At 32.9% G+C, this 12,313-nt stretch overlaps 1 protein-coding gene across 11 annotated transcripts in view; it reads left to right on the top strand.

Moving 5' to 3' along the window:
• Nucleotides 1-12,313, top strand: part of ST7L (suppression of tumorigenicity 7 like) — a 179,524-nt gene that overhangs the window by 56,296 nt on the left and 110,915 nt on the right. The gene's annotated exons all lie outside the window — the stretch shown is intronic.

Below are 12,313 nucleotides of genomic sequence, written 5' to 3'. Positions count from 1 at the left end.
GTCAAGAATTGATGCCCTTTCTACAAAATGTTATAGCTATTGATTCTAGTGTAGTATGTGTTAATGGAACTTGGAAGTTAGTGGACCATAAAGAGATTAATTTCTAATAGAGAGTATCCAAGAAGAGGAAGTTGCAGGCCTCTTAGAGTAAGTAAAGATATATAGTTAAGAAAATTACTGAAATCTAGGGCTGTAGTTATGGCTCGGTGGTAGAGTGCTTGCATAGCATGTGTGATCCCCAGCACTGAAAAAAAGTTTATTAATGAGAGTCAACAAATGTTTATTTATACCATTCTTTTATTAAGTAGTATTGGTTCCATGAATTTAAATTAAATTAAAAAAAATTTTTTTAGTTGTAGATAGACACAATACCTTTATTTAATTTATTTATTTTATGTGGTGCTAAGGATGAACCCAGTGCCCCATGCGTACCAGGCAAGTACTCTACCACTGAGCCACCACCCCAGCCCTAAATAAAATTCTTACTATAATTAAAATGTACCTGCAGCAAAGCATATAGACAGAAATGTACATTTTAATGATTTATTATAAAGTGAATGCTTGGAAACCACCACTGAGATTAGAAAACATAACATTGTCAACTCCCAGAAGCCCACCTGATTGCCCTTTCCCAACTACAATCCCTACTTTTTTTATCTAAAGGTAACCACACCACTGTTCTGACTTTGATTATATTTAGGTACTCCTTTTCTTCATATTTTTGGTCTATACTTTTCCCTTATTGCTGATCTTATAAATGAGTTAATAAGAAATTCACCACTCTCTCTTTTTATTCTCTGGAATAATTTATATATAATTAGGATTATTTCTGCCATAAATGATTAGTAAAATTGTTAATAAAGACATGATTTTGGAATTTTCTTTGTGAAAACCTTTGAATTATGAATTTTATTTCATTAGTTTAATAATTTAATTATAAATACAATTTTTAATAATTATCTCATAACTGAAAATATTTTATTCTTGTGTTGGCTTTTTTGTAAGTGGTATATTTCTTTTTTTGAAGGTATAAACAGACACTTTTTTTAAATTGATGCTTTATAGTTGTACATAATGGTGGGATTTGTTGGTAAGTTGTATATTTTCAAGAATTATTTCATTAGACTTATCAAATTCACTGGCATAAAGTCATAAAATCCGTTTATTACATTGCATCCTATTTTAACATCCCTTTATTTTAAAACTTTTTATTTAGTTAGTTATTTTTGTGGTGCTGGGACTTGAACGCTGACTTGAACCCAGGGTGTTGCATGTAGTAGGCAAGCACTCTGCCACTTAGCTACATCCGCAGCCCCACTTTTTAATTTTTTTAAGTATTAAGGATTGAACATGGTTTCATACTTGTTGTGCAAGCACTCTATCACTGAGCTGCATCTCCAGCATCCTCACTTTTTAAACAAATTTTGTTTCTGAGACAGTCTCAGAGTTGCCCAGTCTGACCTCTCAGACTTGGGCCTTTCCACCTCAGCCTCCTGAGTAGCTGGAATTACAGACATATGCCACTGCACCTAGTAGAATATTCATTTTTTAATGTGTAACATAGCTACTTTTTTTCCTCTTGCTCAGATACCTCAGGGGTCTATTTTGTTGATGTTTGCAAAGAACCAAACTCTGACTTACTTTGGCTTTTAAAATTCTTTTATTATCTGTTTTCTGGTATATTCATTTCTGTTTTTTAAAAAAATTTTTTTAATTGTCAATGGACCTTTATTATTATTATTTTTTATTTATATGTGGTGCTTAGAATTGATGCATGTGTCATGCATGCTAGGCAAACGCTCTACCATTGAGATACAACTGCAGCCCTCATTTCTGTTCTTTATTGCCTGCTTTTAACTTGTTTGGGCTTATTTCATTTATTTTTTAAATTTCCTGTATCTTGTATAGGTACTTTACTCCTTAATTTTCAGTCTTTCTTCTTTTTAATATATTCAGTTAAGTTCAAAAATTTCTAGGCACAAGTTTAACTGTATAAAATAGCAATATTTTTTTTTTTTACAGAATTTAGTTCAAAATATTTTCTAATTTCTATTATGACCTCTTTGGTTTAGAGTTGTATATAGTCCATTCAGTGATTTCTTGTGTGTGTGTGTGTGTGTGTGTGTGTGTGTATGTGTGTGTGTGTGTGTTTGCATGCTCACATGCTAGGGACTGAACCCAGGGCCTACCACATGCTAAACACATACTCTACCACAGAGCTATACCCCCAGCCCAAGATTTATTTCTTAATTTCCAAATATACAAAGACTATCTTTTTATTAATGATTTTTAGCATAATTGCATTGTAATTAGAAATATATTCTATATAATTTTACTCCTTTGAAACGTTTTCAGCTCTTGAATTTCTGCTTATTTTTCATACCTTTATATTATTTATTTTCTTCTATCATTTAAATATTTTTTTAGTTGCAGATGAACACGATACCTTTGTTTTATTTATTTATTTTTATGTGGTGCTGAGGATTGAACCCAATGCCTCACACATACTAAGCAAGTATTTTGTCACTGAGCCACAATCCCAGCCCCTAAGGTAGTTATCTTAGTCTTTTCTCTGACAGTCCCAATATCTGGAACTATGATATTTCCATTTATATGATCTGTTTTTCTGTGACATCAAATTTCTGTCGTTTTGTGCCTAGTTTTCTTTGACTGTGTGTCAAATACTTTGTTTGAAAAGTCATAAAAATAGGCCAAAACCTTGGATAATACTCTTTTCCAGATAGGATTTTCTTTGCTCTTAATGCCTAGAAGAATCATGGCCAGAGTCACCTTAATCACCTTAAATTCAAATGATTAATATTTTCTGGACCACCTAGATGACTTGAAACTGGGTTCTAGTCAATGAAAGTTGTGTTTTATTTCTGGTTCACTCTTGCCCCGAGGATGCAACCTTTTATGGGCCCAATTTTACCAGGGCTTTCCTAGGGCTTCCCCTGACCTTATAAAACTGCCAGAAAGACTGAACAGCCCCCTAGACATTTCATATAGAATTGGCAGATCTGCCATAGTAAAAGAAACCCAACTGTGACTTACTTCTCTGGACTTCTGTCTTCTTTGAACCGTGGACTGGTAATTATTTACCCTTTATTTGTTCTCTGATGTATTCAGTTAGTTTTTTTTTTGTTTGTTTGTTTGTTTGTTTTTGTGTGTGTGTGTGTGGTACTGGGGATTGAACCCAGGACCTTGTGCATGCCAGGCAGGCACTCTACCAACCGAGCTATATCCCCAGGCCTTAGTTAGATTTTTTAAAATATTTTATTTAGCTTTTTCTTTTTGGGAAAGTTGATCTGAATTACCCACTCTCCCATTACTGGAAGCAGAAATTTGTAAATACTTTTAAATGAAATCATCTGCTGTCTCATGGTGCAGAATGGTAAGAGAATGAATTTTACAACCAAACTGCTGTGGTCTGAATTCTGGTTCTACTCTCTCCAAGCTGTATGACTTTGGATGAGTTATTTAACTTTTCTGGACTTGAGTTTCCTCTTGTGTAAAATGAAGATAATATTCACTACCTAATACAGTTGTTATGAAGATTAAAGGAGTTCATAGTTTTAAAGTACTTAAAGAGTACCTGACACACAGAAAGCATTACAGAAGTGATTTGTTATTACTGTTGTTATCCAAGGTGAGTTTATAATCTGTTGTTTACATAAGAAGATAAGCAACAGTTATTGGTTAGAACTCTTTAAATACACCATTAAGATGTCCAAAAGTTTTTATTCAATTTCCACTGGAAATAGCAGTATGAACTATCTGCTCCCTATGGTTATGCTTTTCAGACCATCTCATGCAAAATGTACTCTCAGCAATAGCAATTATGATGATGTACATTGATTTTCAAAACTACTGTTGGGGGAACATGAGTGGAAGCAATGCCAGGTATTATCCTAATTATAAAATTGAATGGTTGAATAGGTAATATATATTAACAGTCAGATTAAATCTGCTCTAAAAAAAAAAAAATCTGGATTGCTGCTGGGTATGGTGGCACAAGTTTGTTTTCCCAGTTCCTCAGGAGGCTAAGGCAGGAGTATCTCAAGTTTGAGGCCAGCCTCAGCAACTTAGTTAGACCTTGTGTAAAATAAAAAAAAAATTTTTGAAAAATTTAAAAAAGGAGGCTGGGGTTGTAACTCAGTGCTAAAGCACCTCTGAGTTCAATTCCTAGCTCTACAAAAAGCAAAACAAAAACAAAAAAATCTGGAATGCTTTTAGAGATACTTTTTTTTTTAGTTTATATACACACAGAAACACTACAAAATAATTCTGCAAGAAATTAAAGAAGACCTAAATAGATATACGTATATGTGATATTTATATATTAGAAGACTCAATATTGTTAGAGCACAGCTCTTCCCAAATTGATCTATAAATTGAATACAGCTCCTGTCAAAATGCTAGTAAGCTTGTTTGTAGAAATTGACAAACTCATCCTAAAATTTATGTGAAAATGCAAAGAACATAGAATAGCCACAATTTTGAGAAAGCTAAACAAGATTGGAGCACTTAACCCTATCCAATTCTAGTACATTTTAAAGCTATAGTAATTAGTATAATATTGGCTTAAAGAGTCAAGTATAGATCAGTGTAAAATAATACAGAATCCTAAAATTAACTGGCAAAATAAAATCAGTTGTTCAACAAGATTTCTAAGGCAATTCAATGGGGGAATAACTTTCAACAAATGGTGCTGGAATAATTTGGCTGTATGCCAAAACAAACAAAACATGTAGATCCTTCTCTCACATTCAAAAGTGAACTGAAAGTGGATTGTAGACTTAATTCCAAGGGTAAAATTATAAAACTCTCAGAAGGAAACATGGAAGAAAATCTTTGTGACCTTGGGGTAGGGAAAAAATTTTTCAAAAGCATGATCCATAAGAGAAAACTTGGTAAATTGGACTTACAACTGAAAATTTGCCAGCATGGTGATGTACACCTGAAATCCTAGCTACTTGAAAGACTGAGGCAGGTGGATCTCAGGTTCAAGTCTAGCCTGTGCAACTTAGCAAGACCCTGTCTCAAAATTTAAAAATAATAAAAGGGCTGGGGATGTAGCTCAGTGTTAGAGCACCCCTGTTATCAATCCTTAGTACCAGGTTTGGGGCGGGAGTGGGGGAGGAAGACATCATAAGAAAATGAAAAGATAAGTCACAGACTAGGATAACATAATTAACTATTTATCTATTAAAAGACTTGTATCTAGAACATGTATGGAACTGGAGGACAGACTATGCACTGAAAACATGGATGTAAAGGATTTGAACAGTCATTTCACCAAATATACATAAATAGCTAATAGGCACATGAAAACATACTCAGCAACCTTCATCATTAGGGAAATTCAAATTGAAACCACAATATACTACCTCATGCCTATTAGAATGGCTAAACTCACTAATATTGATAATATCAAATATTGGCAGGGATTACGAAGAAACTACATTAATTGCTCTAGACATGTAAAATGGTATCGCTACTTTGGGAAACAGTTTTGCAGTTAAATGTACGTTTACCATGTGACCCATCAATTCCATGCCTAGTTATCTACTCAAGAACAATGAAAACATAAGTCTAAAGATTTTGTATTCAAATTTTCTTAGCAGAATTAGTCACAGTAACCAAAAACTTGAAATAATTGAGATAAATTGTGGTGTGTCCCTACAATGGAACACTACTTAGCAATAAAAAAGAACAGGTTATCAGCATATACAGTAATATGGATAAACCTCAGTTACTTTATGCTGAGTAAAAAGAGCCAGTTAGGGCTGGGGATATGGCTCAGTTGGTACAGTGCTTGCCTCCCATGCACAAGGTCCTGGGTTCTATCACCAGCACCACAAAAAAAAAAAAAAAAAAAAAAAAAAAGCCAGTGACAAAAGATAACATTACATGATTCTATTTTTATATTTCTTAAAAAAGATAAAATTATACATAAAAAGCAGATCACTGGTTTCCTGGGCTAAGGGTAGAAGTAGGAGTTGATTGCAAACTGGCATGAGAGAACTTTTTGTAGTGATATAGTTGCACAATTGTATGAATTTACTGAAAATCATTACCATTGTACTTACAGTGGTAAATTTCATCATATGTAAAGTATAACTTAATAAAATTGTTTTCTGTGTATACATATACTTTTAATACTTTTAAATCATTTTTGTTTATGAGTAAAAGTTTATACATTTCTCCCTCAACTCAGTATTAAAGGAGTTGATAGTTCAATTCTATCAAAATATCCAGCTAAGTACTGTAGTGCTTTAAACTTAGATTGTTTTATAGACAGACACTTTAAGTCAAGTGTTATCAAAAAAAAGTAATTATTAAGGTTTATTAGAGAAATTTTAAACTCCACCAATTTGAATAATATCCCACTTACATGATATTAATTTTACATGAACTGAGAGAGCTCTGGAATTCGTGACTGTTTTTGTCAGGGTTTTACCAGTGATGAAGTATGTACAAACCTCTTTCTTTCTTGTTATGGTCTCTTCCTGACTCCCAACTGAAGGCAAAAAAAGATAAAGGGCTTTAGGGAATTTCTTCCTGAAGCTTCATCTGTGGACAGTAATAACTTACTTAACCCAAATAAACAGTATTGTTTAAAAAATATATATATATATGTATATATACACATATATACATATATGTGTATAAATTCATTTTTAATGCTTTTATTACAAATTAATTATGCAAATTTGTTAGATGGTTATATGAATATTAGCAGTAAAATGACAAAGAATTTTAGCAGGAAATATTTTTTGGCAATTTTCCACATAGCTATAACAAATTTCTGTAGGCTGTAGGTCAAGAGCCATGCAATTTGTTAAAGCTGGAAACTATTAGAAGAGCTGTAGCTCATATAAACTTCTTCAGGCTATAAATTTGCTCTTTGGTAATTCATTAATATTGATTGCCTGTATATTTTAATTCTATTGAATGAATTTCAGTGTATAGTAACTATGATAGTACTGTTAAAAAAAATTGAACAGCATGGGTTTTTGACTTGTTCTTCATTATCTAGCTGTGGTTTCGTTCAACAAACTTTTTTTTCCGAGTCACTGAACATGAAAAGGATTCTGACCTTTCATCCACTACAGAAACTGTCCGTTTTAAATTTTTCAGTAGAAGATGTTTCATATATTCTCAATATTCCATAGCATCAAGTTTCATTCATTTTAGTGTCTCATATTCTTTATTATGCAATCATTAGTTTTTTTTTCTATTGAGATAATTTGTAGTACTATAAAATTTACTCTTTTAAAGTATATAATTCAGTGGTTATTAATGTATTCACAAAGTTGTAAAATCATTACTACCATCTGATTTTAGATGTTTTCATTACTGTAGAAAGAAACCCTCTACCTACTAGTAGGCACTTTCCATTCCTCCTATTCTCAGCCTTGGCTACCACTAATTATGTCTTTATGAACTTAACCTATTCTAGGCTTATCATCTAAATGGATTAGTAATATGTGGTCTTTTGTGTCTGACTTCTTTCCAATCCTTTTTATGGATTGGTGTCTGACTTCTTTCCATTTCTTTTTATGGATGAATATTATTCTATTGTATGAGTATGCCACATTTTCCTTGTTCATCAATTGGTGGTCACTTGGGCTGGTTCCACTTTTTGACTAGTATAAATAATGTTATTGTGAACATTCATGTACAAGTTTTGTGTGAGCGTGTTTTCAGTTCTCTTGGGTAAATACCTACAGTGAATTGATGAATTGTATAGTAATTCTGTGTTTAATTTGTGAGAGACTGTGAAACTATTTTATAAAGTAGCTACACTTATCTTACTTCCCACCAACAAGATGTAACAGTTCCAATTTTTCTACATTAGTACTGATACTTGTTATTGTCTGTCTTTTAAAATTATAGTTATCCTAGTGGATATAAAGTAATATCTCATGATTTTTGATCGCATATTCCTAGTGACCAATGATGTTGAGCATCTTTTAATGTGCTTATTGTTCATTTGCTCATCTTCTTTGAGAAATGTCTGTTCTAGTCCCTTAAATATTTTAATACATTTTTAAAATTCATTACAGGGGAATAAAAAAACCCAGGTTCTTGCACATGCTAGTCAAGCACTCCACTACTGAGCTCTGCCCCATCCCAGTTTTTTTTTTTTTTTTTTTTTTTAATTATGGAATGTATTCTATTGTCTTTTTATTATAGCAGGTATTTTAACATTATTATTATAGTAGACCATTTATGCTCTTGATAAATATGCCCCAATTGTTTATCATATTTTTTAAATTAGTCATTTTATTTTTATTTATTTTTTATTTTTTATCATATTTTAAAATGCCACAATCACATGCAATTTCACCTATGAAAAGTAAACCTGAAAATGAATCATGAACCTTGCTGAGATGTGGAGGTTGAAGATTCTGCTAGGCTTATTCATTAGGTAAGTTATGTCCATGCTCAAGCCTCAGAGTACAATCCAAATGTGTGTCTTAGCAAAATAGAGGTTGCTTTAAATCATGGATGTTTAGAACTTCCACAGATAATTGAAATTTTAAATGTTAAATCCATGCATGTCAGTGATCTGCTGTAGATGTAATTGTTCTTATCATGATGCTTTACACATCAGTTAGAATAGTATTGTCCTCTTTTTTTTTTTTCGGTGTGCGTGTGTGCACATGTGCGTGCGTGTGTGTGTGTGTGTGTTATTGAGGATTAAACCCAGGGCCTCACACATGCTTAGCAAGTAAGTGCTCTACCATGAAGTACCAGCCCTTTTGTTTTTTTGAGAGAGGATCTTACTCAGTTGCCCATGCTGGCTTCAAACTCCAGTTTTGGTCTACCAAGATTATGGCTAGCTACTATTGTCCAGCTTGAATTTAGGGTCTAGCAATAGCTTGCTGTAATATTTCACTAAAGATTTTTTTATAAGCATACTACTGCCAAATTTTTCTAAGTTTCACTTTTATCTTTAAATTAGAAATAATTTCTTTAAAAAATAAAATCACAGATTGGGCATGGTGACGCACATTCATAATCCCAGCAACTAAGGAGGTTGAGGCAGGAGGATCACAAATTCAAGGCTAGCCTCAGTAACTTAGCAAGATCCTATCTGAAACTATTAAATAAAAAGAGCTAGGGATATACCTCAGTGGTAGAGCAACCCTGGATTTAATCACCACTACCTAAATAAATAAATACAAACAGAATCATAGAATAGGAAGTATAGAAACATACCCTCATATACTGTCAATTTACAAAGCACCAATGCAATTTGATGGCAGAGAGGAACCTCGTCAACAAATGGTATCTAAGTGGGTATATCTATATGCCTTTTTCTCATAGCATACACAAAGATTATTTTGGGATGGATCATTGATCTAAATGTAGAAGTTAAAATTATACGCCATCTAGAAGAACACATCTAAGAATATCTTTGAAACCTTTGTATAGGCAAAGACTTCCTAGGATATAAAAGGCACTTAACTGTAAGAGGAAAATAATTATGAACTGTACTAGATAAAAATTATATAAATTTGCTTATCTTAGTATTAAGAAAAGGAAAAAAAAACAGTATATGAAAAAAATATTTGTAATATGGTTTCTGGCAAAGGACTCATATCTAGAATATATAAATATAAAAAGACAATGTAAGAAATGGACAAAAGGGGCTGGGGAGATAGCTCATTCGGTAGAGTGCTTGCCTTGTAAGCACAAGGCCCTGGGTTTGATCCCCAGCACCCCAAAAAAAAAAAAAAATGGGCAAAAGCCTCACACAGATTCTTCACAAAAGAAGGTATTAAAATGTTCAATAAACAGTAAAGAGGTGCTTAACATCATTAGTTACCAGAGAAATGCAAGGTACCACTTCACACCTACCAGAATGGCTAAATCTAAGAAGACTGATAAAATATTGGTAAGAATGTGAGAGGACTTTCATACATTACTACTAAGACTATAAAATGACACAACCACATTGGAAAACTCTCTCTCTCTCTCTGTCTCTTTTTTCCCCCTCCTTTGGTACTTCGAATTGAACCCAAGGGCGCTTAACCACTGAGCCCCATCCCCACTCCTTTTTTATATTTTATTTAGAGACAGGGTCTTGCTAAGTTGCTGAGGCTGACCTTGAATTTGCGATACTCCTCCCTCTCAAGTCTTTCGAATTATAGGTGTGCACTACCATGCATGGCAGAAAACTATCAATTTCTTGTCAACATATGCTTCAAGCTGTGACCCAGCAATTCTACTCCAAGGTATATTCCTAAGAGATATGAAAGCATATGTCCACAAAAAGACAAGAACATAAATGTTCATAGCAACTTTATTAATATCAGCCCCAAAGTGGACAACCCAAATGTCCATTAATAGGTAAATGGATAAACAGTTTGCAGTGTAGTCAGTGGGATACTTACTATTCAGCAATTGAAAAGGAACTAGTGATACAGCAAAATATGAATGAAACCCAAAAATAAAATGCACACAAGTAGATAATAATTCCATTGATATGAAGTTCAAGAAAAGGCAAACAGCGATCTGTGCTGATAAAAATGAAAACACTGTTTGCCTCAGGTTATCAAAGTGGGTAATTAACTGCAAATGAGAATTTTCTGAAGTGATAGGAATACTGCATCTTGATTGTTCATTACTTTTCTACATTTATTAAAACTCATTAAAGTGCATATTTTAGATCTGTGCATTTTAACTTATAATAAAGAATCTAAATCAGTATAGGAAGCACTGTAAAAATGTTGTGTCTTCTGATTAAATAAGATAATGTATGTAAAGTTCTTAACACAGCATCTGAATTTGAGGCAACAGTATTGATTACCATAGTAGTCATTTTCTCATTTTGTTTGAGCTTTACCAGTATGTTCTTTCCCCATGAATATTATTTAAGCATTTATAGTCTTAGAATGTGTAAGATTTGAGGAGTTCTTTGTTGTGTGGAGGTGAAGGTAAAGATAATGAAATAGGAATTAAACTAAAATGAATTAAATTAACACTTAGAATAATTTGTGCCTTATAGAAGTCCTCAGGGAAAGAACAAAAGTACAAGATTAAAAAATAAAACAATCATGAAAACTTGTTTAGTAAAAACTCTGTAACTTGAGTACATATTTAGAAATATACCTGTAGCTTTTTAACATTATTATTTCTTACTTTACAATAAAACTGTTTTTAGTGTTGTTTTACCAAGAAAAACCATACCTTTTATAAGTACAAGGTGAGTTTTAATAGGACCTAAAATCCATTCTGATTGACAGGAATGGAAGCATGTAGGGTGTTAGGAGTCTTATACAATATAGATGATAGTACCTCTTTAGCAGCCTTTCATTGGCTAAACTACCTATATTAGCGGCACATATAAAAGATAAGAGGGAGCCCTGCACTGAATTGAGATTCTGCGTGGCAGAGCAGAAGTAAAAGAACAAGAAAAGTAGTGTTAGAGCACAGTGAGACTTTTGCCTTTCCATTATGTTGTATTGTGACCTAAATAGGAGAGTTGAGATATGGAATGCTTATCTCTTGACATGTGGCTCAGTAGGATGATGTGGAAGGGAGTTTTCCTATCTTGATTGCCTTCTGTAACCCTTCTTCCCTTTCCCTTCCATATAATGTCACTTTCCCTTTATTCCTGGGGCTGTTATGTTTTCCATATTTTATTCACATAGCAATTCCGTTTTCTTTCTATCTGGGAACTATCTTTAGTCTCTCCCTAATACATATCCACACAGACTATTGCATTCAGCCTGCCTGTCCGATCTCATAGAATGTGCACTGAGAACACTAATTGCAGAGATAAATTGGTTCTTTGTGTGCATGACTGATCAAGAGCAGTGCCTTAATTTCAGATGTCTTCAGAGAGATTTTTCTTTAACCTCTGCTTTTAAGAGGAAGATTATAAAGCATTATCATTACTTCAGGTCAGAATTATATTGCTTTTGGTCAAAAGCTGTTATAAGATTTACAGAGTAATAGAAAAAAAGTAATCTAGAGATAAATTATAAAGATCAAAGCTGTTCAAAATTAAAGTGAATTTGAGTGTAAGCATAGGTATGGCTTTAGAGTCATAAAAGAAACCATCCATGCATGAGACCCTGGGCTCGATCCCTAGTACCACAAGGGAAATAAAAAAGAAAAAGAAAAAGAAAAGAAACCATCTGATCATATAGTATACAATACTATATGTATTTAGTTATATTAAATAGTATTTAGTTATACTAAAAATAGTTATACTATATAGTGTTTAGTTATAGCTGAAAAATAGCTTTAATCTTTTAATGTTTTTAGTGAAAAGCAAAGAACTAAAATAGTT

This window comes from Sciurus vulgaris (assembly GCF_902686455.1).
Source record: "Sciurus vulgaris genome assembly, chromosome: 1".
NCBI lineage: Eukaryota > Metazoa > Chordata > Mammalia > Rodentia > Sciuridae > Sciurus > Sciurus vulgaris.
Note: the sequence above shows the minus strand (reverse complement) of the source record. Positions and strands in the feature narration are given on the sequence as shown.